The sequence below is a fragment of the Lithobates pipiens genome, unplaced genomic scaffold (genome assembly GCF_037356315.1).
Source record: "Lithobates pipiens isolate NorthernLeopardFrog02 unplaced genomic scaffold, aLitPip1_a1.2 Scaffold_10, whole genome shotgun sequence".
NCBI lineage: Eukaryota > Metazoa > Chordata > Amphibia > Anura > Ranidae > Lithobates > Lithobates pipiens.
Window position 1 is genome coordinate 100,872,645 of NW_027507686.1, and position 24,700 is coordinate 100,897,344.

General features: G+C 46.0%; 12 pseudogenes; all 12 read right to left on the reverse strand.

Moving 5' to 3' along the window:
• Positions 1 to 5,269: 5,269 nt before the first annotated feature.
• LOC143953704 (5S ribosomal RNA) lies at positions 5,270 to 5,388 on the reverse strand (annotated as a pseudogene).
• Positions 5,389 to 5,705: 317 nt separating this feature from the next.
• LOC143949095 (5S ribosomal RNA) lies at positions 5,706 to 5,824 on the reverse strand (annotated as a pseudogene).
• Positions 5,825 to 6,359: 535 nt separating this feature from the next.
• LOC143955473 (5S ribosomal RNA) lies at positions 6,360 to 6,478 on the reverse strand (annotated as a pseudogene).
• Positions 6,479 to 6,795: 317 nt separating this feature from the next.
• On the reverse strand, positions 6,796 to 6,915 carry LOC143946995 (5S ribosomal RNA; annotated as a pseudogene).
• A 100-nt stretch (positions 6,916 to 7,015) lies between these two features.
• Positions 7,016 to 7,134, reverse strand: LOC143951163 (5S ribosomal RNA; annotated as a pseudogene).
• Positions 7,135 to 7,455: 321 nt separating this feature from the next.
• On the reverse strand, positions 7,456 to 7,574 carry LOC143949382 (5S ribosomal RNA; annotated as a pseudogene).
• Positions 7,575 to 7,672: 98 nt separating this feature from the next.
• LOC143946453 (5S ribosomal RNA) lies at positions 7,673 to 7,792 on the reverse strand (annotated as a pseudogene).
• A 100-nt stretch (positions 7,793 to 7,892) lies between these two features.
• Positions 7,893 to 8,011, reverse strand: LOC143946784 (5S ribosomal RNA; annotated as a pseudogene).
• A 321-nt stretch (positions 8,012 to 8,332) lies between these two features.
• Positions 8,333 to 8,451, reverse strand: LOC143955481 (5S ribosomal RNA; annotated as a pseudogene).
• Positions 8,452 to 8,551: 100 nt separating this feature from the next.
• On the reverse strand, positions 8,552 to 8,670 carry LOC143948200 (5S ribosomal RNA; annotated as a pseudogene).
• Positions 8,671 to 9,644: 974 nt separating this feature from the next.
• Positions 9,645 to 9,763, reverse strand: LOC143943639 (5S ribosomal RNA; annotated as a pseudogene).
• Positions 9,764 to 11,108: 1,345 nt separating this feature from the next.
• On the reverse strand, positions 11,109 to 11,227 carry LOC143956641 (5S ribosomal RNA; annotated as a pseudogene).
• Positions 11,228 to 24,700: the final 13,473 nt, after the last annotated feature.

Sequence of the window (24,700 nt, forward strand, 5' to 3'; positions counted from 1 at the left end):
TGCGCCCCTCTTCCCCCCACTCTGGCCCCCACCTACTCTTTGCCGACATTGCCTTCTGCAGCTTTTGGGGACACCCTGGATGACTTATTTATTGAGCCTATTGGTACGAGACACTGCTTCCCTCCAGTTTGACTCTGGACCCCCCTGGAGGATTTACCCCTTACTGTTTGGGCGGTCCCAGCCTCCCTCTGGATGCTCTACACAGCCCCCAATGGGGATGCAGGAGAGACACTAATTGGCGGGCCCCAGGACTGCTGCTCGGGTGAAGTCTCCCATTGGATGGAGGGATGGTGGCCCCAGCCCCTTGCCTGATGGATTTTCCATGCACCGACCAGGGCTGCTCCTCTTTCATCTTGATGTGGTGACCATGGAGGGGAGGAATTGAAATTTATGGGGTCTGGGTGGCTGCTGGTGTGAGTGCGCTAAAGGACTTGACATTTCCGTATGTTTGTCCCCTCTCCCTAGATGCCCCTCCTTCCCTCCCCCCTTCCCCCCCTTCCCTCCTTCCCTTCCCTCCCTCCTTTCCCCCTTCCCTCCCCCATTTCCCTCCCCCTTTTGCCCCTTCCTCCCTTTTTCCCCCCTTCCCTCCCCCTTATCCCCTGGGGTGTGGACGGGGGAGAGGGGGTAAGGAGAGGACAATCTGCCAAAGGGAGAAATGCATTTGTTCGGGGGCTGCATGTGTACTTTTGGGGTATCAGACGGGGGGTGGTGGATCCCATTCTGTGATGCCTTTTCTGTTGTGACGGGCTCCCTCATGCATGCCTACGTTTAGGGCGAGCCGAGGAGACCCCTCAGTGCTGATAGTTATATGCTCTACCTCGGTTTTGATTATACTATTGTTTTTTGGTTCTATGATGTTACTGATTGTCTTTTATTTGCATACCGGTATCAGACGTGACATTTACCACTGCCAGGACTGGGGGGACTGGGATCCGGGGGCTCCCTCTCTGACCTGTCTACCCACCAACCCAAGTAGGACGGCGCTTTAAACCCAGTGTACATCTGGTAAGCGCTATAGCATAATTGTGCTGTTTTAGTATACCCTTCCTGTACTGTTGAGTGCAGACAACCCTTAATTTCTCTCTCCCCCTGGGGTTGAGGTGCCCGGCCTCTTTTTCCCCTTACCTTTCCTTTCATTTGGCCTTCCTTTCTCCTCCTTAGTTCCCGCCATCCATTTCCTATCCAATACCTACCTTGGTTCAACTTTCTTTGCTTTTCTCTGACGTCCACCTCCCCCTCCCTGAGGAGCGATGGCAGACTCAGTCAAGGTCACCTCTCTAAACGTTAAGGGACTGAATTCCCCTGAAAAACGGCTGATCCTTCTGTGAGAACTGAAGACTTCCCGTACTGATGTGGCCTTTATGCAAGAAACACATTTTAATAATACTAGCCTCCCCTTTCTATGGTCGAGATCCTTCCCTAAGGTCTACCATTCTACTAACCCCTCCTCTAAGACCATGGGAGTCTCCATTCTGATCTCTAGCAGGCTCCCCTGGGTTCTCCAGGATTCTCTGGGGGACCCTGGGGGTCGATATCTTTTTCTTAGGGGCCACATTGGAGAGCTCCTTTTTACATTTGCCACTGTGTACGCTCCCAATGATCACCAAGACACGTTCCTCAGAACTACCCTGCACAGATTATGTGACTTTCGGGAGGGCCAGTTTATATTAGGTGGGTTGACACTTCTGCCTCTTGCTCCTCGCTCCTCATTTCCTCTAGAAAGCGGATTACTAAGTGTTTACTGAATGACCAATTAGTTGATGTCTGGCGTCTGCAACACTCTGGGGAAAGGGACTACTCTTTTTGCTCTTCCCCTCACAAATCATACTTTAGGATAGACTTCTTCTTGATTCCACATGACCAACTGCACTTGGTGAGCTCTTTCTCCATCGGCCATATTACTTGGTCTGACCACGCTCCTGTAGCCCTTACCTACACCCTCTCTAGGAACCCCTCACCTTGGTCTCTCTTCTGGCACCTTAATGAAAGCCTCCTCCAGATACCGGAAGTTTTAGCAGATGTGACCAGGGAATTGGACTTTTATTTCCAAGAAAACTAAACGCAGGACTGCGACTCGGGGATAATTTGGGAGGCTCATAAGTCAGTATTCTGCAGGGTACTTATCAGGCATGGGGCGCGCATCAAACGAACACGGAAGGAACAGCTTGCTAATCTGTTTCGTGAACTTGCCTCTGTGGAAGCGAAACATAAACATGCCCCCTCATGGACCTTAGAGATTGAATTGGGGACACTCCATACCTAGATTACTGACCTACTCCATTATAAAGCGAAAGCGGCACTCCAGTTTTGTCGTAAACTGACGTAGGAGTCAGGGGACAAATGTGGAAAAATCTTAGCCAGGTCGGTAAAGGAGTTGAAATCTGCCTCTTACATACCACAGTTGAGAGATGAGAATGGCCAGAGGGCCTCTACCCCAACCCAAATAGCCGAAGTCTTTGAAAAATTTTACTCTGATCTCTACAACCTGCCCGATTCAGGGTCTGGACAGGACAATATAGACAGATATGTAACCGTTTCTGGTCTACCAACCCTCTCATCGGAATCACGGGAGTACTTGGAGGACCCGATTACACTGGAAGAACTCCAGACGGCCGTGGGACCTCCGAAGGTGGGTAAGCCTCCGGGCCCTGACGGATATACCGCACAATACTATAAGACCTTCCTCCCTATTCTCGGCCCGCGCTTGGTGAATTTATTTAATACTCTGAGCTCGAATGGGGATTTTCCTGAGGATACCCTTAGAGCCCACATCTCGTTGATACCTAAGGTGGGCAAAGACCCGGGCCTATGTGGGAGCTACAGACCCATTTCCCTCCTAAATTCGGTCCTAAAACTATTCTCTAAAATCCTCGCCACGTGATTGGCACAGCACTTGCAGTCCCTTATACAGATTGACCAGTTAGGTTTTATTCCCACCAGGGAAGATAGGGACAACACCATTAGGGTGCTTACCCTGGTCCATAAAGTAAAGTCATCTGGGACCCCTTGTCTTTTCGTGAGTACTGATGCCGAGAAGGCTTTTGATTGGGTCAAATGGACATTCATGTTCTCGGTCCTTCGCCATATAGGTCTGAGTGAACGGATGCTGGCATGGATAAGTAAGATATACTCACGCCCTTCAGCTCAAGTCAAAGCGAATGGGGTGCTCTCATCTCCCCTTGACATCGGGAATGGGACCAGACAGGTTTGCCCCCTGTCACCCCTATTATTCGCATTGTCATTGGAACCCTTTCTCTCCACAATTCGACAAAACTCAGACATAACGGGTACTTTTGAGTGCAAGGTATCTGCCTACGCGTATGACATGCTGTTCTCGCTGACGAATCCCAGAGTTTCCTTGCCAAATCTCCTTCGGGAATTCCAGATATACGGGATACTTCTTGAAATCAGAGGCCATGGGGGTTGCAGTCCCCCCGCAAATGTTACTAGACTTGCAGTCCAATTTTCATTTTAAATGGACCCATATTAGGTACTTACATTCCACCGGACATCGCGCGTACATTTATGTTGAACTTCCTCCCACCCCTTGTCAGTAAGATCTGCAGTTTGCTTCACGGGTGGCATTCTGGCCTCCATTCCTGGTTCAGGAGATGCAATCTCATTAAAATGAACATACGCCCTAAATTTACCTATCTTTTCCAAGCTCTCCCGATCCAGATTCCAGTCCCATTTTTTAAGCAAGCTCAATCCCTGCTCACTCAATTTAACTGGGCCCAGAAAAATCCCAGACTTAAGCGGTCACAGCTGACATTGTCTAAACAACAGGGAGGGTTGGTTCTCCCTGACTTGCGACGCTACTACCTGGCCTCCCATCTGGGGCGTGTATTGGACTGGCATCGAAACAAACTTTCTAAGCTCTGGGTGCAACTAGAACAATCTCACTCCCGAATTCCGCTAAGAAGCGCCATGTGGTGCTATAAGGATTTACCCACAGAATTGACGTCACATCCCACTATAGGGGCTTCGTTGAAAGTCAGTCACCTGATCGCTACCCAAAACACACTCACGTCTTTGACTTCCCCCTTATTCCCTATATGTGGCCATCCGAACTTTGAACCGGGGACCCACTTAGAAATTCCAACCTAGACCATGCGTCTAAATTCGCCATTGATGGAAAATGGCCTTCTTTTTCAACCCTAAGAGATCCGACAGGGCTTTTCCAACAGCCTTTTTGGAGAGCGCGCAATGACATCATTTTCTCCATTCCATTCCCAATCCTCAAACTTTCGCCCGCCCTCAGATGGAGTTTGAGACTCTATGCAGGAGCGAAGGCCCTTTGGCCCACATTCTCTCTCAAACAGATCACCCACACTTAACCTGTCTGTCCAACTGGGAAAAAGACCTTAATTGCTCGTTTTCCCCAGCACAGAGACAACGCATTATCACTTTGGCTCTCAAAACCTCGCTGTGCACGAAGATACAGGAGACGAATTTTAAACTTCTCACCAGGTGGTATTTGACACCATCAAAGCTGCATAAATGTTTCCCCTCTTCCTCGAACATATGCTGGAGGTGTGGAGAAGAAGAGGGCACGTCGCTCCACATTTTTTGGTCCTGCCCCAGCTTGGTGGACTTCTGGACAGAGATCCGATGCATAACACAAAAATTCACAGACTTCTCCATCCCGGAAGAGGCTGCATTCTTTCTCTTGCACCATTCACAGATTCCCATTAAGAAGTACAAAAAATCAATTTTACAGCATGTGATAAATGTGGCAAAATCCTGCATCCCTCTCTATTGGAAAAAATGTTCCCCCCCCTTTCATTACATTTCAAACAAACCTGGGACATCTGGAATACCTTTATATTCTCGCTGGAAGGATGTCGCCTGCTATCGCCTTAGTGCTCTGAGCTTTCCTTGACTGGCCCCTTGGGCAGTGGCTGCCATCGTGTCTCGTCCCATTTTCTTCTTTCCTGATCTTTCACCCCTTCTCTTTTATGCCTTCCTCCCCTATCTCTCACCCCCTCTTTTGGAAAAAGTGGAAAATTGGCAATGACGGCCCCACACCCCCCTCTGGATGGATTATGCCGGAGGGACCTGGGGTTTGTGTGACCCTGGATCTTGGTACAGTACTTTATCCGTGCCTCGAATCATTATGATTGATGGAAGGCAGACTCACAGTTGCAAATATACCAGTATCAAGTATTGTTCAGCTGCTTTTTGCTTTGTATTTTTCTGTTGCATTATGTACTCGGGGGACCGCCTTCCCCTGTTTGGAGAAAAAATTATATTTGAAAAAATAAAAAGAAGCCTACGACACCTGGTATTCCCAGGTGGTCTCCCATCCAGGCATTAACCAGGCCCGACCCTGCTTAGCCTCCAAGATCAGATGAGAGGGAACAGATTCAGGGTGATGTGGCCGTAGCCAATATCTTCAGGCACTCTCAACTCTCTTGACAAACGCCAAGATGGTCACCTTGGGAACAAGCGGGAAAAAATAGGTCAACGGCAACAACATAAAAAGAAGACTACGGCATCTGGAAATCCCAGGCGGTCTCCCATCCAGGTACTAAACTGGTCCCAACCCTGCTTAGCCTCTGAGATCAGATGATATTGGGCTCTTTCAGGGTGATGTGGCCATAGGAGATTTCTTCAGGCACTCTCAACCCTCTTGACTAACGCCAAGATGGTCACCTTGGGAAACAAACAAAAAAAAACAAGTCAACGCCAACAACATAAGAAGAAGTCTACAGCACCTAGTATTCCCAGGTGGCCTCCCATCCGGGTATTAACAAGGCCCGACCCTGTTTAGTCTCTGAGATCAGACGAGATCTGGTGCTTTCAGGGTTATGTGGCCATAGGCGAGCTCTTCAGGCACTCTCAACCCTCTTGCCAAACACCAAGATGGTCGCCTTGGTAAACAAACAAAACAAAAACAAGTCAACGCCAACAACATAAAAAGAAGCCTACTGCACCTAGTATTCCCAGGTGGTCTCCAATCCAGGTACTAGCAAGGCCCGACCCTGTTTAGCCTCTGAGATCAGAGGAGATCGGGCGCTTTCAGGGTTTTGTGCCCATAGGCAATCTCTTTGGGCACTCTCAACCCTCTTGACAAATACCAAGATAGTCACCTTGAGATACAAGCGAAAAAAAACAGGTAAATGTCAACAACATAAAGAGAAGAATACGGCACCTGGTATTCCAACGCCATCTCCTATCCAGGTACTAACTAGGCCCAACCCTTCTTAGCCTCCGAGATGAGAAGAGATAGGGCTCTTTCAGAGTGTTGCTGCTGTAAGCGATCTCTTTGGGCACTCTCAAGCCTCTTGACAAATGCCAAGATGGTCACCTTGGGAAACAAGCGAAAAAAACTAATCAACGCCAACAACATAAAAAGAAGCCTACAATAACTGGTATTCCCAGGTGGTCTCCCATCCAGGTACTAACCAGGCCTGACTCTTCTTAGCCTCCAAGATCAGACGAGATTGGGTGCTTTCAGAGTGATGTGGCCATAGGCAATCTCTTCAGGCACTCACAACCCTCTTGACAAACACCAAGATGGTCACCTTGGGAAACAAGCGAAATAAAAACAGGTCAACGCCAACAGCATAAAAAGAAGCCTACGACACCTGGAATTCCCAGGCGGTCTCCCATCCAGGTACTAACAAGGCCTGACTTTTCTTAGCCTCCAACATCAAACGAGATCGGGTGCTTTCAGGGTGATGTGCCCGTAGGCAATCTCTTCTGGCACTTTTAACCCTCTTGACAAACGCCAAGATAGTCACCTTGGGAAACTAACAAAAAAAACAAGTCAACGCCAACAATATAAGAAGAAGTCTACAGCACCTAGTATTCCCAGGTGGTCTGCCATCCGGGTATTAACAAGGCCCAGACCCTGTTTAGCCTCTGAGATCAGACGAGATCTGGTGCTTTCAGGGTTATGTGGCCATAGGCGAGCTCTTCAGGCACTCTCAACCCTCTTGACAAACACCAAGATGGTCAACTTGGTAAACAAACAAAACAAAAACAAGTCAACGCCAACAACATAGAAAGAAGCCTACGGCACCTAGTATTCCCAGGTGGTCTCCAATCCAGGTACTAGCAAGGCCCAACCCTGTTTAGCCTTTGAGATCAGAGGAGATCGGGCGCTTTCAGGGTTATGTGCCCATAGGCAATCTCTTTGTGCACTCTCAACCCTCTTGACAAATGCCAAGATAGTCACCTTGAGATACAAGCGAAAAAAAACAGGTCAATGTCAACAACATAAAAAGAAGAATACGGCACCTGGTATTCCAACGCCATATCCCATCCAGGTACTAACTAGGCCCAACCCTTCTTAGCCTCCGAGATGAGAAGAGATAGGGCTCTTTCAGGGTGTTGCTGCTGTAAGCGATCTCTTTGGGCACTCTCAACCCTCTTGACAAATGCCAAGATGGTCTCCTTGGGAAACAAGCGAAAAAAAACAAACGAATCAACGTCAACAACATAAAAAGAAGCCTACAATAACTGGTATTCCCAGGTGGTCTCCCATCCAGGTACTAACCAGGCCTGACTCTTCTTAGCCTCCAACATCAAATGAGATCGGGTGCTTTCAGGGTGATGTGCCCGTAGGCAATCTCTTCTGGCACTTTTAACCCTCTTGACAAACGCCAAGATGGTCACCTTGGGAAACTAACAAAAAAAACAAGTCAACGCCAACAACATAAGAAGAAGTCTACAGCACCTAGTCTTCCCAGGTGGTCTGCCATCCGGGTATTAACAAGGCCCAGACCCTGTTTAGCCTCTGAGATCAGACGAGATCTGGTGCTTTCAGGGTTATGTGGCCATAGGCGAGCTCTTCAGGCACTCTCAACCCTCTTGACAAACACCAAGATGGTCAACTTGGTAAACAAACAAAACAAAAACAAGTCAACGCCAACAACATAGAAAGAAGCCTACGGCACCTAGTATTCCCAGGTGGTCTCCAATCCAGGTACTAGCAAGGCCCAACCCTGTTTAGCCTCTGAGATCAGAGGAGATCGGGCGCTTTCAGGGTTATGTGCCCATAGGCAATCTCTTTGTGCACTCTCAACCCTCTTGACAAATGCCATGATAGTCACCTTGAGATACAAGCGGAAAAAAACAGGTCAATGTCAACAACATAAAAAGAAGAATACGGCACCTGGTATTCCAACGCCATCTACTATCCAAGTACTAACTAGGCCAAACCCTTCTTAGCCTCCGAGATGAGAAGAGATAGGGCTCTTTCAGGGTGTTGCTGCTGTAAGCGATCTCTTTGGGCACTCTCAACCCTCTTGACAAATGCCAAGATGGTCTCCTTAGGAAACAAGCGAAAACAAACAAACGAATCAACGTCAACAACATAAAAAGAAGCCTACAATAACTGGTATTCCCAGGTGGTCTCCCATCCAGGTACTAACCAGGCCTGACTCTTCTTAGCCTCCAAGATCAGACGAGATTGGGTGCTTTCAGAGTGATGTGGCCATAGGCAATCTTTTCAGGCACTCTCAACCCTCTTGACAAACACCAAGATGGTCACCTTGGGAAACAAGCGAAATAAAAACAGGTCAACGCCAACAACATTAAAAGAAGCTTACGACACCTGGTATTCCCAGGCGGTCTCCCATCCAGGTACTAACAAGGCCCGACTCTTCTTAGCCTCCAACATCAAACGAGATCGGGTGCTTTTAGGGTGATGTGCCCGTAGGCAATGTCTTCAGGCACTTTCAACCCTCTTGACAAACGCCAAGATGGTCACCTTGGGAAACAAGCAAAAAAAAAATAAGTCAATGCCAACAACTTAAAAAAAAAGCCTATGGCATTGAGAAATCCCAGGCGGTCTCCCACCCAGGTACTAACCAGGTCCCAACCCTGCTTAGCCTCTGAGATCAAATGAGATTGGGCTCTTTCAGGGTGATGCGGCCATAGTAGATTTTTTTCAGGCACGCTCAACCCTCTTGACAAACGCCAAGATGGTCACCTTGGGAAACAAACAAAAAAAACAAGTCAACGCCAACAACATAAAAAGAAGCCTACAACACCTAATATTCCCAGGCGGTCTCCCATCCAGGTATTAACAAGGCGCGAACCTTTCTAGCCTCTGAGATCAGAGGAGATTGGGCACTTTCAGGGTGATGTGCTCATAGGCAATCTCTTTGGGCACTCTCATCCCTCTTGAAAAATGCCAAGATAGTCACCCTGGAAAACAAGCGAAAAAAAACAGGTCAACGCCAACAACATAAAAAGAAGAATACGGCACCTGGTATTCCAAGCCCGTCTCCCATTCAAGTACTAACTAGGCCCAACCCTTCTTAGCCTCCGAGATCAGAAGAGATAGGATGCTTGCAGGGTGATGTGGCTGTAAGCGATCTCTTTAGGCACTCTCAACCCTCTTGACAAATGCCAAGATGATCACTTTGGGAAACAAGCGAAAAAAAACAGGTCAACACCAGCAACATAAAAAGAAGCCTGCGGCATCTGGAAAACCCATGCGGTCTCCCATCCAGGTACAAACCAGGCCCAACCCTGCTTAGCCTCTGAGACCAGACGAGATTGGGCGCTTTCAGGGTGTTGTGCCCATAAGCAATTTCTTTGTGCGCTCTCAACCCTCTTGACAAATGCCAAGATGGTCACCTTGGGAAACAAGGGAAAAAAAATAGGTCAACGCCGACAACATAATGAGAAGCCTACGGCACCTGGTATTCCCAGGCTATCTCCCATCCAGGTACTAACCAGGCCCATCGCTGCTTAGCCTCTGAGATCAGATGAGATTGGGCTCTTTCAGGGTGATTTGGCCGTAGGCACTCTCTTTGGGCACTCTGAAGCCTCTTGACAAAGGCCAAGATGGTCACCTTGGGAAACAAGCTAAAAAAAGCAGGTCAAAGCCAACAATATAAAAAAAAGCCTACGGCATCCGGTATTCCCAGGCGATCTCCCAATCAAGACACTAACCAGGCCAGATCCTTCTATGGCACCTGGTCTTCCCAGGCAGTCTCCCATCCAGGTGCTAACCAGGCCTGACGCTGTTTAGCCTCTGAAATCAGACGAGATCGGGTGCTTTCAGGGTTATGTGGCCGTAAGTGTTCTCTTCAAGAAATGCCCAACCCTCTTGACAAACGCCAATATGGTCGCCTTGAGAAACAAGCGAAAAAAAACAGGTCAAAGCCAACAACATAAAAAGAAGCTAGGTACTAACCAGGCCCGACACTGTTTAGCCTCCCAGATCAGATGAGATTGGGCACTTTCAGGGTGATGGGGCCGTAGGTGATCTCTTCGGGCACTCTCAACCCTCTTCACAAACGCCAAGATGGTCACCTTGGGAAACAAGTGAAAAAAAAAAAACAGGTCAAGGCCAACAACATAAAAAGAAGCCTACGGCACCTGTTATTCCCAGACGTTCTCCCATCCTGAGGCCCGACACTGCTTAGCCTCTGAGATCAGATGAGATCGGGTGCTTTCAGGGTGATGAGGCCATAGGTGATCTCTTTGGGATCTCTCAACCCTCTTGTTAAACACCAAGATGGTCACCTTGGGAAACAAGCGAAAATAAACAGGTCAATGCCAACAACATAAAAAGAAGCCTACGGGACCTGGTATTCACAGATGGTCTCCCATACAGGTATTAACCAGGCAGTACACTGCTAGGCCTCCGAGATCAGATGAGAGCTTTCAGGGTGATGTGGCCATAGGTGTTCTATTCAGACACTCTCAACCCTCTTGACAAATGCCAAGATGGTCATCTTGGGAAACAAGTGAAAAAAAAACAGGTCAACGCCAACAACATAGACCCTGGCGGTCTCACATCTGACCCTGACCCTGCTTAGCCTCTGAGATCGGGCGCTTTCAGGGTGATGTGGCCTTAGGCTAACGCTTCGGGACATACTCAAAACTCTTGACAGATGCTAAAATGGTCCCCTTGGGAAACAAGCGGAAAAAAAACATGTCAAAGCCAACAATATAAAAAGATTCCTATGGCACCTGTAATTATATACTATTTAGGCCGGACCCTGCTTAGCCTCTGAGATCAGTGATGTGGCCGTAGGAGATTTCTTTGGGCTCTCTCAGCCCTCTTGACAAATGCCAAGATGGTCACCTTGGGAAACAAGTGGGAAAAAAAAAAATATGTCAACGCCAACAACATAAAAAGAAGCCTACGGCACCTGGTATTCCCAGTCGATCTCCCATCCAGTTACTAATCAGGCCCGACAATGCTTAGCCTCCGAGATCAGACAAGATCGGGCACTTTACTTGTGATTTGGCCGTAGGCACTTTCTTTGGGCACTCTCAACCCTCTTGACAAACGCCAAGATGGTCATCTTGGGAAACAAGCGAAAAAAAACAGGTCAACGCCAACAACATAAAAAATAAGATTTTTATGTACAGCTTACCTGGAAAATCCTTTTCTTGAGAGTACATCACGGGACACAGGAGCTTTATTATATAGTGGGTTATATAAGCACCTCTGGTGATTGGACACTGGTTAACCCCCAATTAAGGAGAATTCCTCCCCTATATAACCCCTCCCATATGGGAGGCACCTCAGTTTTGTAGCAAAGCAATAGGAAACCACGTAAAACCCAAGAGGGGCGGGAGCTCTGTGTCCCGTGATGTACTCTCAAGAAAAGGATTTTACAGGTAAGCTGTATATAAAAATCCTATTTTCTTGATCATACATCACGGGACACAGGAGCTTCATTACATAGTGGGATGTCCCAAAGCAATGCTCAGATTGAGGGGAGGGAGACACAGATCATAATATATAGACCGCCAAGGACCGGAGGACCTAAACTGCAGCCTGCAGTACACTGCGCCCAAAGGCGATATCCTCTTGCCCTCTGACATCCACCTGATAGAATCTGGTGAATGTGTGGACTGATGACCAAGTTGCAGCCTTTCAGATCTGAGCCAGGGAGGCCTGGTGATGCACTGCCCAATAAGCACATACAGCCCTAGTTGAGTGCGCTTTCACTTGAAAAGGAGGGATCTTCCTTTTAACACTATAGGCCTGAGAAATAATCTGTCTAATCCACCTTGAGATAGTGGAATTTGATGCCGCCTGGCCCTTCCTAGAGCCTTCCGGCAAAATAAATAAGCAATCAGTTTTCCTTATCTGAGCAGTTGCCTGATGATAGATACTGATTGCCCTTACCACATGCAAAGTGTGCAAAGATTCTTCTTCTGCGGACTGTTGGTCCTGAAAAAGTAATGGTAGGATTATGGATTACCACATAATTAGATACGGCTCTTTGCTGGAGAGAGCTGCTAGTTCTGACACTCTTCTAGCCGTGGATATGGCTACCAAGAAAACCAATTTTTTAGTCAAAAGAACTAACGAAGGCTGATGCAAAGGTTCAAAAGGTTGCCCCTGCAAAGCTGAGAGAACCAAATTCAGATCCCATGGGCATACCGGAGGTTTGGCCGGCGGCCTTATCCGCATAGCCCCCTGGATGAAAGCCCGCACCAGGGAATGCGATGCCAGTGGCTTCTGAAAAAACACTGAGAACGCCGAAATCTGCACCTTGATAGTGCTTACGGCCAAATTAATTTCTAGGCCTGACTGGAGGAAGGCCAAGATCCTGCTAATGACATACTTTCTAGGATGCCATTCCCTGAGTTCACACCAGAAAACATATGCCCTCCAGATTTTGTAGTAAATAAGCCTGGAGGCCGGCTTTCTGGCATTGACCAGAGTAGAAAGGACTGGCCCCGAAAGCCCACGGTCTCTCAGAATGTGGGTCTCAGCAGCTAAACCATCAAATTCAGACTGTGTAAAGCAGGATGGTAAATTGGACCCTGTGAGAGCAGATCTGGCCGGAGAGGGAGGATCCACGGCCTGCCTACTGCCAACTTCATGATCTCTGCATACCACGGTCACCTGGGCCAAGCCGGGCTACCAAAAGAACTGACTTTGTCTCCCTCTTGACTCTTCCCAGGAACCGCGACAGAAGCGGGCACAGGGGAAAGGCATAAAACAAATTGTACTGATCCTAGGGAACTGTTAGAGCATCCGACTCCTGAGCGAGTGTATCTCTTGTCCTTGACACAAATTTGTCTAGTTTTCTGTTGAACCTGGACGCAAACAGATCTATGTCTGGAGTACCCCACCTGTGACATATGTTCCAAAACACGTCGGGATGCAGAGCCCATTCTCCTGGGCACAACTGCTGGTGGCTCAGAAAATCCGCCTGCCAATTTTCCACTCCTGGAATGAAGACTTCAGAAAGGCATGGAACATGCCTTTCTGCCCAGACAAGTATGCGATTCACCTCTTTTTGCGCAACCAGACTCATGGTACCGCCCTGGTGATTGATATAGGCACCTGCTGTGGCATTGTCAGACTGAACCTGAACAGGGAGACCCCGTAGTCTGAAAGACCAGTTTATGAGAGCCATATAAACTGCCCGGATCTCCAAGAAATTTATGGGCAATAGCTTCTCGATCACAGACCATTTCCCCTGCGAGCACGTCTCCTCCAACACTGCTCCCCAGCCTGTCAGGCTGGCATCTGTTGTAATAATCTTCCATGGAAGAGGAAGAAAAGTTTTGCCTTTCAGCAAATTCTCGGTTTGTAACCACCAGATGAGACTCTTGCATGTCCCTGGGGATAGACGCATAGGAAGATCCAAGGACTGGGGCTTCCTGTTCCAAGCCGCAAGGATGCATCTTTGCAGAGGCCTTGAGTGCAACTGGGCGAATGGAACGGCCTTGAAGGAGGCGACCATTTTCCCTAACAGTCTCATGCACAACCGAATGGGGGAAGATCTTCTGCCCAGAATTAGGCGCACCAGATCCCCAATGGCCAATGGCCTTGGTAGAAACACCTTGCCCTGAGCGGTATCGATAACCATACCCAGGTATTCCAACCTGGTAGCAGGCTGTAGGGACGACTTTTCTAGGTTTATAATCCAACCTAGTTGTTCCAGGTGTTCTAGCGTTCTGGTAACACTGTGGTTCAGGAGCGCTACTGTTTTCTCTATGAGAAGCAAATCGTCTAGATAAGCCATGACGGCTATACCCTGAGCTCTTAGGTTTGCCAAGAGAGGGTCCAGAATCTTTGTGAAGACTCGAGGGGCTGTAGCGAGCCCGAACGGCAAGGCCAGAAATTTAAAATGGCGCCGCTCTACCGCGAACCTTAGATAATTTTGGTGTGCGGGAAAAATTGGCACATGGAGATATGCATCCTTGATGTCTATTGATGCCATAAACTCTCCCCCTTGCAGGCAGGAGACCACAGTGCGAATTGACTGCATTCGGAAGGACCGGATGCGTAAAAACCGGTTCAGATCCTTCAGATCCAGGATAGGTCTGACACTTCCATTTGGCTTTGGAACGGTGAAGAGATTCGAGTAAAACCCTCAACCCTGTTCTTTTGGGTCCACTTCTACTATCACCCCCTGGGATAGTAAGTGATCTAAGGCCAGAAATAGCGGTCTTTGCTTTACTGGGTCCCTGGGGATCCTTGACCTTAGAAAGCGAGAAGGTGGAATCTCCTGAAATTCCAGCTTGTAGCCCAGAGATACTGAAGAGACCACCCACTTGTCCCGGATCTCTTCCCGCCAGGCTTCCGCAAACTGCAGGAGCTTTCCTCCCACTCGGCCGAGTGGGGGCGCCCCTTCACAAGGAAGCTTTTGGGCTCTGCTTGGCAGGCTTTCGCCCCCAGGATTTCTTCTGCCCCTGAGCCCGGCATAGAGCCTTTCCTGTGGAGGGGGGTTGAGAAGGCCGTAGAAGAAACAGCCGCATCGACAAATGGGACCCCCCATTTCTTGGTGAAACTTTCCTCCAGAGGATAAAGCATAGAAAACCTTTTAGGAGGAGCAAACAGTTTATCAGGATGTTCCCAATCCTCATACAACAATTTATCCATTAAGGGATGAATTGGAAAGGAAAAGGCAGTCTGTGGGATTTTCCTGACTCCCAGGGAAGAAACAGAGGATGTAGCGATCTCAGCAGCAGGCATTCTGAATGTGGTACGCACCAATTCAGTATAATACTGCACCTGTTTTCTGAGCGCCTGGGAGGAGGGGACTCTCTCCTCTTCCTCTGATTCATCCGACTGCTCAAGATCCCTGTCCCAAGATAGGGATCTCTCCTCATTGTCAGAAGTGTCATCTGAAAGAGGAATCTCAGCAGAGGGAGGGGATCTACCCCTTTTCCTGCTATCTTTCAGGGAAGCTGAAATAAAATTCATGATTCTCCCTTCAAAACCCTCCAATGTAGCCCTAAGGGAGTCCCCAGTGACGTATATCGGGGCTGAAAAATTAGGAGAGGCTGCAAAACCTGACAGGGGCACTGACTCATCCTGTGAGGCTGGCTCCAGTCTTGCAGGGGGGGATGGTAACCTACAGGCATTTTTAGAACCCCTAGACCTAGGCGGTGACTTACCAGTGCCCTTGTTACCTCCCACTGAGACCCTCTTACGAGGAGACATAGTCATAAGCTACAAAGCAGAGGTACTAGTACAAAGTGCAATCACTGTTGTGCTTAAAGTCTTACAATAAATATATATGCTTAAACTGCACAACCTGATGCTGAGTAGGTGTCTTAGATTTGCCTGGATCCAATCCCTTGGGATGCTTACTGCCCACAGCTCCTGTGTCTCCACTTACAGCCCCCTGACGCTCTGGGCTTTTTAAAACTGCCGCCTGGTGCCTGGTGCCACACCGACGTGCACGGCTCGCAACCACACTCCCCCTCCTCCATTAGCACGGGAGCGCGCTCAGCGCGCATGCACGATGACCGCCGCTATCCAGGGGGGAAGGGAATTGCCATCGGAGCTGCGTGGGACCCCTAGACTACGTGGGACCCCTGTATTACCTTCATTGTGGCAGAGATTGCAGTGGAGACGTGAATCATCTGGGAGAACCAGGCTTCACTGAGCGTGTGTATCTGAAAGGCATGTAAGTATGCATCAGGCTGCTCTTACTCCCTCTAGTGGTGGAAACCAGGTAAGACATACAACTACTCAATGAAGAAATCCATAATATAATTTATAGAGGATTAACTTCCCTTACCTGTCCTCACCGCAGGAATTGCTGAAAACAGACAGATTCCAGCCTTCACCCATCACAGCGGGCAGAGTTGTGGAAAGCTTCAGGGTTTTTTTGGGGTTCCTTCTCAGAAGAACCTCCTACCTGGACCTTGTAAAAGACTCTGCCAGAAATTTTCGTGCCACTATGTAAATAGTACACCAAGTCTGGTTTTCCCAGAGCCCAGTCTTCCAATAGGAGAGGACTTACAGGCAAAACCTTGTTTCTTCGGATGATGAGGCCCGGGTACCATATCATCTTGGGAGTCAAAATATCGGCCCGAGATATGGATCCGGTTTGTTGTAGCCCTTAGGCCCCCGCAGGGACCTGCACAGAGCTTTCTTCATAGCACATGTTTTACGTGACCAACCACCATAGACACTGGCGAGAAAACTGAGGTGCCTCCCATATGGGAGGGGTTATATAGGGGAGGAATTCTCCTTAATTGGGGGTTAACCAATGTCCAATCACCAGAGGTGCCTATATAACCCACTATGTAATGAAGCTCCTGTGTCCCGTGATGTATGATCAAGAAATAAGCAAACGGCACCTGGTATTGCCAGTCGGTCTTCCATCCACTTACTAATCAGGCCCGACAATGCTTAGCCTCCGAGATCAGACAAGATCTGGCACTTTCAAGGTGATGGGGCCATAGACGATCTCTTCGGGCATTCTCAACCATCTTGACAAACGCCAATATGGTCATCTTGGGAAACAAACGAAAAAAAACAAGTCATTGCCAACATTGGAGGCTAAGCAGGGTTGGGCAATCAGTTTCCTTGCCTGAAATAGGCATCTCAGAACTGCCATCTGGCTGCTTCCCGGGTTTCCAACTCCTTCAACTAATCCCAGGAGACAATACTTTGCCTCCATGCTGGTGGAGGTTCCAAACACTCGATCAATGGTTCCTGTGACCTCCGTCCAGTAGCGGATCAACTTCGTGCATCTCCAAAACATGTGCATCATGTCTCCCCCCATGTTCCCGCACCGGGGGCAACTTGCGTCCGGCCGTTCGGCCAAATTGAAAAAGTGTACGAGGAGCATAATAAGTTCTATATAATAAGAACAGATGTGACATCCTCTGAGAGGAGAGCCACAATTGACCACAGGGAGGATTCCTGTGGCCAATTATATCTCAGGCGGCCTTGTATAGTGTATTGCGGCGGTCAGGGAAAGAGGACGATAGTCAGGGACAGTGTCTTTACTTCTTGGGAACCTGTTACAGTGGGTGTTATGTGCCTCCTGCACAGTACACACCTGAAGCTACCCTTTATTACTGGTGTTCAATTTCTGCAATACAGGCATCTGCGGTGCAGAAGTTAGAGTGGGTGTTGCGTGCCTCCTGCACAGTATAAACCTGAAGATACCCCTTATTGCTGGTGTTCTGGTTCTGTAATACAGGAACCTAGCACTGTTACAGTGGGTGTTGTGTGCCTCCCACTCTTGTCCTTATTTTCGGCAGCTGGACGTGTTGAGCCACATCATGCCGAACACTTGGTCGGATGTGGAAGACCAAGCCCTCCTAATGCTCCTCATCCTCTCTCACCCAGGCTCAGGGTACTAGCCTGTGTTCTGTATACACTAGGCTTTCTTCTGTATACCCTATCCTCTCTTTATACTCTAGCCATTCATTTATGTACACTACACTTCTTGTTTACCTCATAAATGGCAGTGTATATAGAAGGAAGGCTAGTTTATACAGAGAGGCTAAAGGTATACAGAAGGTAGGCTAGATTATACAGAAAACAGGTTGGGAATACAAAGTATGTATTTTATTTAGATGGCAGGCTATTGTATACAGAGAGGCTAGAGAATAAAGAAGACAGGCTAGTGTATACAGGACACATTCTAATGTATACTTAAAACAGGGAGACTGAGACTTTTATATTCAGAAGAAAAGCTAGTGTATATAGAGAGGCAGGCTGGGGTATACAGAGAGGCTAGTGAATACAGATAGGGGGATGCATACAGAAATGCTAGTGTATACAGAGATGCTAGAGTAAACAGTGAGGCTGGGGTACACAGAGAGGCTAGTTTAAAGAGAGGCTAGTATTTACAAAGATGTTAGTGTATATAGAGAGGTTAGTGTATAGAGAGAGTCAAGTGTATACAGAAAGGACAGTGCATATAGAGAAACTAGTGTATCCAGAAGACAGGCTTGGGTATACACCAAAGCTGTCAGTGTATACAGAAGACTGGGTAGTGTATACAGAGAGTCTAGTGGGTACAGAAGACAGGCTGGTGTATTCTAGCTAGTTTTTACAGTCTAGTGTATACAGAAGACAGGCTGTGGTATACAGAGGGTTTAGTGTATTCAGAGAGTCTAGTGTATACAGTCGGCGAGTGTATACATAAGACTGGCTAGTTTACACAGTGTTTACAGAGATGCAAGGGTGTACAGAGAAGCCGGTATACATAGAAGACTACAGCATACAGAAGAAAGGCTAGTGAATACAGAATACAGACTCATGTATGCAGATAGGCTTGAGTATACAGAGATGCTAGAGTAAACAGTATAGGCTGCGGTACACAGAGAGGCTAGTTTAAAGAGAGGCTAGTATATACAAAGATGTTAGTGTATACAGTCGGCGAGTGTATACATAAGACTGGCTAGTTTACACAGTGTTTACAGAGATGCAAGGGTGTACAGAGAAGCTAGTATATATAGAAGAGTAAAGCATACAGAAGAAAGGCTAGTGAATACAGAGTACAGACTCACGTATGCAGATAGGCTTGAGTATACAGAGATGCTAGAGTAAACAGTGAGGCTGGGGTACACAGAGAGGCTAGTTTAAAGAGAGGCTAGTATATACAAAGATGTTAGTGTATATAGAGAGGTTAGTGTATAGAGTGGGTCGAGTGTATACAGAAAGGACAGTGCATATAGAGAAACTAGTGTATAAAGAAGACAGGCTTGGGTATACATCAAAGCTGACAGTGTATACAGAAGACTGGGTAGTGTATACAGAGAGTATAGTGGGTACAGAAGACAAGCTGGTGTATTCTAGCTAGTTTTTACAGGCTAGTGTATACAGAAGACAGGCTGTGGTATACAGAGGGTCTAGTGTATTCAGAGAGTCTAGTGTATACAGTCGGCGAGTGTATACATAAGACTGGCTAATTTACACAGTGTTTACAGAGATGCAAGGGTATACAGAGAAGCTAGTATATATAGAAGACTACAGTATACAGAAGAAAGGCTAGTGAATACAGAATACAGACTCATGTATGCAGATAGGCTTGAGTAAACAGAGATGCTAGAGTAAAAAGTGAGGCTGGGGTATACAGATAGGACAGGACATATAGAGAAAATAGTGTATACAGAAGACAGGCTTGGGTATACATCAAAGCTGACAGTGTATACAGAGAGTCTAGTGGGTACAGAAGACAGGCTGGTGTATACAGAGATGCTAGTTTATACAGAGAGACTAATGTTCTAATGCTCTATTTTGCATATTTTTAATTCTCCACATCAACTGTCACATTAATATAACCACTGACGACACACCATCCTGACTTATTTTGCTTTATTTATTATTAGAAATACTATCTCAAAATCCGGTTAAATCTATTCACTTCGATGAGGTCTACCGCTAATTGTACGTTAATGTAAAATGTTCACAAAACCATCCATTTGCTACCAGACATGCTGCTAACGATGTAAACATTTTTTTTTGCTTTTCTGACATTAACCGAGTATCTCTGACATTAACTGAGTATCTCTCTGCACTAGGATTGTAATAATAATAATAATAATAATAATAATAGGATTGTGTAATGCAAAGATCAAACTAGTCTAATATAAGCTTTCTCAATGGTACCGGCATATCCTTTAAATTTAGACTAACGCAACTATTTTCTGCCATTCTCAAGCTAAGCTTTCAATCTCTTACCGTTGAAACAGCGATACTTTCTCCCTGCAACATTAAGCCATTTAAATGTCCTATTGGTCGCCTATATTATACAACTCTCTGAAAAGTATATATGTAGAGAAAACTAGTCTTACATCTTAATAAAATAGTTTTATTGCTCAACCAGTATCAGCTGTCATTACACAAGCAAATAAACGTTTCCACTGTTTGACTCTATTTTCTGTATTACAATTTTTCTCCACCTTAACTCTCACAGTTAAAACACAGTGACAAAACATTTCTTTTTACCGCAGCAAAATGTGAGAAAAGCAGTTTAAGCCGTCTTTCTGACATATGCTTCAGAAAAGTAATTAGCTTTTAAATCCATATCAATTCCACATCCTAATGTAAACCGTCTTACAATTTTAACATTTACTGATAGCAATAACTGATATTACATAATGATTATACCAGTGGAAAAGGACCGCGTAATTGAACTGTCAAATTAATCATAATCTCAGAGCTAACTTATCTGATAAATTTACGATTTACTCAAAGATTTAAACATAGATTTTTTCAAGCTAAATCAATTTAATCTTAAATAATTTATACTATATTCTACTGTACTCTTAAATTATGTACTGTTTTTCTGTATTTTAGCCGTGCTCATATTTCGTGTTATGTTGTAACCATTTAATCTCATTGCTATTCCGACATTCTGCCTTAATGAGGATATTACTTTGCAACTATCCCTTGATCCCTTTTGTGTATTCACTTTATCTCGACCTATATATACTGCCTCAATATTTTCCTAATTTGTTTTGCTATACTTATTATTATATTATAGAGATTGCTATTCCTAAATCATTGTAAAACTAACCATAGTTATAATGTCTACAGCTAATTTTACGTTAAAGCAAAATTCACACAAAACCATCTTTTTAAAACCTTTTACACACTGCACATTAAGAGTAATGCAACCATCTCTCGCTACCTCTATGCAATAGGATTGTCTTTCTGACTCTATTTTGTGTATTACTTCTTCTCCACATTAACTGTCACACTGATAACCTTTTGTAACACATAACACTGGCAACACATTTTTTAACAGCAGCAAAATGTGAGAAAAGCAGTGGGACGGTTTACTTGTTGTAGTAGTGGTTGCAGTAGCAAAGGATAGCAATAAAGTTTGATTACATTTAATAACACATAATGCAACTATTTTACATTCACATCAAGCATACATCATAATGTCTATCACTATTAATGTTCAGGGTTACTGATACATTATGCCGATAACCAGTCAGTGTAAGCCGTCTTCGTGCGTAACAAAATTATATAGGATAATACAAAACCATCTTATTGCTGCTTTACACGCTGCACATATTAAGAGTAATACAATGCTACCGATGTGAACAGTTTAATTGCTCTTCTCACATTTAGCTCGTATCTCTCTGCTATAGGAAACTGAATTTGTACTACAACGATCACTGATCTAATATCAGTCCACTCAGTGCTACCGGGATTTTACATTTAGAGTAATGAAATGATTTCTCAGTCATTTTGAAGCAACTAACGCTTCCGATCTCTTTTCAACTGCAATACTTAATCTCTGAATATTAAGTAATATTTAGCTGCTTAGCTCACGCTTTGCTGTACGTAGCCGTGTTAACTGTAGTAATGGTTACCTGTAAGTAACCAATGGGGATTGACATTTCATCTCTAATTCACATTCACATTTCTAATGCAGTTTGTCTTTTTGCCATGTCATCCTCTGCCAGTTATTATCCTTTCTCATCCTTATCCTATATTTTGGGTATATTCACTACATGATTAAAGACACGTAATGAACCTGATTGATAAAAACCTACACACGTCGTTGCTGTTATTTCGTGTATTTCCACTTAAACCCGACCTGTATATACTGGTTCAATATTAATCTTTGTAATTTTGCTATATTTATTATTAGAATAAACACATTACTATCTCTAAATCCTGGTAAACCAACTCACACAAAACCATCTTATTTCTACCTTACACGCAGCAAATATTAAGATATTAGCCGGTATCTCTCTGCAATAGTAAACGAAATGTGTAGATCACTCATCTAATATCAGTCTTCTCAGTGCTACCAGAACAAAATAAACAATGTACTGCCAAACCAATAACGGCCAATTACTTAACGTCTATCAGTCAATGACTTAACAAAATAAACTTAGCACGCTTTTGCTCTATTTTGTATATTTGTAGTTCTCCACATTAACTGTCACATTGATATCACCACTGACAACACACCACTGACCTTTTAACAGCACCAAAGAATGAAAAAAGCACTGTAACGCTTTACATGATTCAGAAGTAGTTGCATTATCAAAAAATAAAGTCCTGTCTTCTTTTTTTTTTTAATTCTTTATTTATGGATTGCAGGTAATACAGAAGCAAACTGTAAAAGAAACAATAGACGCCCAGTCGTCTCATTACATTAAATAATACATTCAGTACATGGTGGGGAGCATTTGATAGTTTATCACAGTACATCTGTAGCAGACCTAGAGTAGCCAAGGCCCCAACCCTTACTGGGTTCTTTGAGTCTCCCGCTCGGTACTTCCTTTTATAGTAATGCGGCACATGGGGTGGTCCCTTCTAGGCCGACCCCGAGGGGTCTTCGTTAATAGCTTGGGGTCACTCGCAGAATGGGAAGCCCAGTCGGGGCCACTCCCACGGCCAGCAGCCATTTAGAAAGAAAACTGGGTAAATAGCGTGGTAAAGCCCTCGCAATCACTAGTTATTTTTATCGAGATTGTGGGGAGTGGAAGAGGGAATGGAAGTGGGGTGGGGGGCGGGGAGGCTAAGGAACAGGAAGAAAAGAGGGGGTGTTAAATTGGGTTAAAAGGTATAAGGGGAATAAGGGGGGGTGGTGTGGACCCTAACGGTCCTCAGGTGGAGGTACAGACTGTGGTGATCCCGGTGGTGAGCCCATACCGGAACTGTCTTTCTATTCCCATGCCAAGTATCACAAGTAAGTTCTGTATGCATCAGAATACCTAAACAGGCTCCAGGGCATCCATCGAGCGGTGTGTTCCTCCTCTCTATCATGCAGGGACGCTGTAAGCTGTTCCATTCGATAGATGTCGCAAACTCTCGCAAACCATTGAGACACCGTCGGGGCGGCCTGCTGCTTCCACATACTGGGTATGCATGCCCTGGCTGCGTTCAAAAGGTGTTTTAAAAGTGACTTACGAAACCTCTTACCAGAAAGTGGAGTCAGGTTAAGAAAGATTGCCGCTGGGTCATTCCTAAGATCGACAGCTGTGAGATCAAGTATAATCTTGAGAACTTGCCCACAGAAATGGGACAATTGCGGGCATTCCCAAAATATATGGAGCAGAGTACCTGCATGTGCACTGCATCTCCAACACCCAGGGCTATGTCCCGGGAACATGACTGCTAGGACTGTGGGAGTCCTGTACCAGCGGGTCAAGATCTTATATGTGATTTCCTGATACTTGCTGCACTTGTGTGCAAACAGAAGCACTCGAGCCTTTTGTTCCGTTGAGAACCTGACATCAAGGTCCCTCTTCCACTTTCCTATAAACGTCGGGTCTCCCCGAGATAGAAGGTCCATTAAGATCCCATACGATTGGGAAAGAGACCCACGGATCGGCCCCTCACCCAAGCACAGGTCTTTGAACGGAGTTAACGGTCTGCGAAAGCTCTCACTGTTGGGCAAGGACTTCAAAAAGTGAGAGAGTTGGGCCAGTTTCCACCTGCCCAGGGCAGTGTGCCCCAACTGCTCATCAACAGTCAGGACACTCTTCCATGCCCTCGGGCCCAAGAAGTGGGAAACTCTGATCAGATCCTGGTCTGGAATGAGGCGAAAGGACTGGTCTACCATGCCTGGAGCAAATTGCGGGTGTCCAATAATTGGAGTCATTGGAGTCCGGTCTTCTTTACACGCTAGCCTTTCTGTATACATTAATCTCTCTGTGTACACCAGCCTCTCTATATAGACTAGCCTCTCTGTCTTCTGTATACACGTGCCCATAATCTATATACACTAGCCTGCCTTCTTTTTACAATAGTCTCGGTGTCCCAGCCTCTTTGCATACACTAGCCTCACTGAATTCCCCAGACTGTCTTCTGTATACACAAGCCTATCTGTACACACTAGCCTCTCTGTATACACTAGCCATTCTTCTGTATACACTAGGCTCAGGGGAATAACATTAGCCTATCTGTATTACCTTGTTTGACTTTTCTGTTTCTTTTCTAGGGTGTACCTCGCCGTATCACCCGAGCCAATCTTATTAATCCAGCCTCATTCCAATTATAATAGCCTCACCGTATACCCCAAGCGGTCTTATGTATACCCTAGCTTGTCTTTTATACACCTAGTCTCTCGGTATACCCAGGCCTTTATGTATACATCTTTATACACTAGCCTCTCTGTGTACCCTAGCCTCTCTGTATAATCTTACCTCTCATTATACCCCAGCCTGTATTCTGTTTACCCAATTTTGTCTTTTATATAAACTAGCCTGTCTACTGTATAACCTTTATACCCCAGCCTCACTGTCAGCTTGTCTCTGTACACTAGCCTCTCTGTTTTCCCTAGTCTCTCTGTATAAAATAGCCTCTCTGTATACACTAGTCTGTCTGTATACTCTAGCAAGTCTGCACACACTAGCCTCTCTGTGTAAAACAGCCTCTCCCTCTGTATAACCTAGCCTCCATCTCTGCATACCCAGGACGTTCTTCTATATAATCTAGCCTGTCTTTTGTACACATTAGCCTCACTGTATAAACTAGCCGGTCTTCTGTGTACACTATTCCGTCTGTATACACTAGCAAGTCCCCTAGCCT